Source organism: Marmota marmota, unplaced genomic scaffold, assembly GCF_001458135.2.
Source record: "Marmota marmota marmota unplaced genomic scaffold, marMar, whole genome shotgun sequence".
NCBI lineage: Eukaryota > Metazoa > Chordata > Mammalia > Rodentia > Sciuridae > Marmota > Marmota marmota.
In genome coordinates this window covers 843,140-845,849 of record NW_025999872.1, presented here as the reverse complement: position 1 = coordinate 845,849, position 2,710 = coordinate 843,140, and the positions used below count along the sequence as shown (strand labels likewise).

General features: G+C 47.0%; 2 non-coding genes across 2 annotated transcripts; one reads left to right on the top strand and one right to left on the bottom strand.

Moving 5' to 3' along the window:
* The first annotated feature begins 293 nt into the window (after positions 1 to 293).
* On the top strand, positions 294 to 365 carry Trnac-gca. The gene has a single exon. It is a non-coding gene; the product is annotated as a tRNA-Cys (tRNA).
* Positions 366 to 2,045: 1,680 nt separating this feature from the next.
* On the bottom strand, positions 2,046 to 2,117 carry Trnac-gca. The gene has a single exon. It is a non-coding gene; the product is annotated as a tRNA-Cys (tRNA).
* Positions 2,118 to 2,710: the final 593 nt, after the last annotated feature.

Genomic DNA, 2,710 nt, shown 5'->3' with positions numbered 1-2,710 from the left:
TAGTTATTATTTGTATTCCTTTTAGAGAGACCATGGGAAAAGTTTCCCTCTCCAGTTTTGACTTGTGAGGGGAAAGAAATGAGTGGTGTTATGAACAAAGAACTGAGCCCAGAAAAAAAACTACGTTTACATGTTTTCAAACATGTTTTTTTTTTTTTTTTCATTTATGCCTCTCTCATTGGTAAATTCAATGTCATTTAGCAAAAATGTCTTAATTTTGGATAGATAAGTGACTTTCAGCATGAAAACTTGATAGTCCAAGTAAAAAGAATTCAAAGGCACTTACCAGCAGAGGGGGTATAGCTCAGTGGTAGAGCATTTGACTGCAGATCAAGAGGTCCCCGGTTCAAATCCGGGTGCCCCCTTGCTAGTACTTTACTATTTTTCACAGGTGACTCAGATAACCAGTCACTAGGGGATTTCTGGATTCAAAACTTCTGAAAAATGTCCTTTGATTCTTCCACTAGCATAATTTTCCCCCCTGGTTCCTGGTGTCCAAGAACTAGCAGCAACACAGTAGGTAGCTTTAGTAGGTTTGAGTCTTCGACCCTGACTATGTGATAAAAAGCCCACCTGCACCCTCAATAGGTAGAGGCAAGGCAATGAGTTATTATCATCTTAGAAATTGTTCACTAACCCACTGATTATTGTTAATTATAATTTGATTTGGGGTTTTAAAAAATAAAAAAAAGGCATGTTAGGGTCAGAGCAGTACTATTTTGCCTAGTTCATACCCTGGTTGAAAAGACTAAGGATGAATCCAGGTTCAGAAAGCTTATATTCTGGCCAAGTTTAAGGGGTCATAGTACAGAGATGACAGGTTGAAAGTGAGTAACTTCCCTTCTTTATATTAGCACAAAGGCAGGGCCTTGGCTTGATAATCTACAGGTGCCATGTTCAGGGGTTGGTGTCTGGGAAAGGGGAGAAATGCTGGTTAGCTGTTTCTGCAGCCTGGGTTTTGCACCATGGCTCTTACTTATCTCCGTGTCCAGCCCAGCAGCTCGCTGTAATGGGAACTGGGGGAAAAATGTGCCCAAGTATTTCCCTAGGTCCCTAGGGATGACACAATCAGATTCCGGATTTAAAATATCACAGTTTTCCCCTGACTCAAGCAACATGCCTCTGCTTGTCTCCCTTATTTTTTCCTTTTTTGGGGCAAAACCTAGTGGAAGGGATGCCCTTGATTCTCCCTCAAACTTATCATTTTTCTCCAACCACACAATGACATGGTCACACAGCCAGCAGATATCTGTTCACATCTTTAGAATTTGAAACTAGATAACCGGTCCACTGTTCCTCAAAGTGTGTTCGGGGAACCAGTATCACCAGCATCACCTGGGAAATTACTGGAAAAGCTAATTCTCTGGGGCCCATTCCAGCTCTAAGAATCAGAAACAAGCCCTCAGGATAATTTTGCTGCGTGCATTCATTTCTATGGTTTGCAACGGGGTAACTTAATTTTCGTACATTAAAGTAAACGGATAGGCATGTATTGGTCATTTTACTGTTCCTGAAATGTCTTCAGTCTCTCTCTGTCATGAGCAATAGGGAAGGGTGAACACAACATGTCCATGTCCAATGGTAATGAAGTCGAACAAAACAAACAACAATAAAAATAATAATATAAAATAAAGAAGAAAAAAGGAAAAAGTTGAAGTTGGAAAGGGCTGTGCCTGTGGATTTCCCTCTTTGACCCACCCCTGCCCCCATCGGATACGAAAGACAACCTGGGGTAGTCATCCTGTACCCCGAACCCAGCGTCCTGAAGTGCCTGATACACCTGTGGTGGTGGCAGCAGAAATCCCACCTCTGGCGCCAGTATGGGGACGTGCATCTTTTGTATCTGATAGTGCACTCAACCCACACCACCACCTTCCGGTGGACACAAAGCAAAACAGAAAGCTTTCGGCTAAGGTTGGAAAACGAGGAAGGGACTCACCCCGCCCCCGTTTTTGTTTTCTTATAACCTAGGATACAACGTAAAAATGTGAATTGAGAATGAAAAAAGGAATTATGCTCATTACATAGAGGAGAAAAAGACACCAAGGGGGCACCCGGATTTGAACCAGGGACCTCTTGATCTGCAGTCAAATGCTCTACCACTGAGCTATACCCCCGTGCCGCTCCTGCGGTTGGAGGTGGCTCTTTTGGGTGCTAAAACAGTGTTGCAGCTGCTAGGCAGGTACGAACTAAGAATAAGGAGAAACGGATTAAGGAGGAAAGGGACCAAGTTGAAAGCAGAAGGTGCCTGAATCCGAGGAACCCCGGGGAAAGCTGCACCGCAGAAGCGCGGAGACGAAGATCTAGCCTCGATCCCGAGGCTCTGAGTCTAGTGGCAAAGGACAGGTTCCGCCCCACAAATGTGGGAAAGGACGTGGGCGGGAAGGGAGCTAACTGCGGGGGCGGGGAAGCGGGGTTCCGGTTCAGGCTGCAGGTTCACCCACTGGTAGGAAGGAAAGTCCCTGAATCTGGAGCATCTGCTTGGGCGTTCAGGAGTGTTCCAACCCCGCCCTCGACGGGTGAAAGGGGTTCGCCAGTCCCTCGGAGCCTGGGCACTCCAGATTTGCTGCCAGCTCGGCTCGACACCGCCTCCAGCGCGGGAAAGGCCCTGGGCAAAGCGCACCGTCTGCCTGGGAGAGCTGGGGCTCTAGCACCCGGGTCCCACAGCCCGCCCCGGAACCTGCCCCCGCGCAGCCCCACGTCGCCCGGG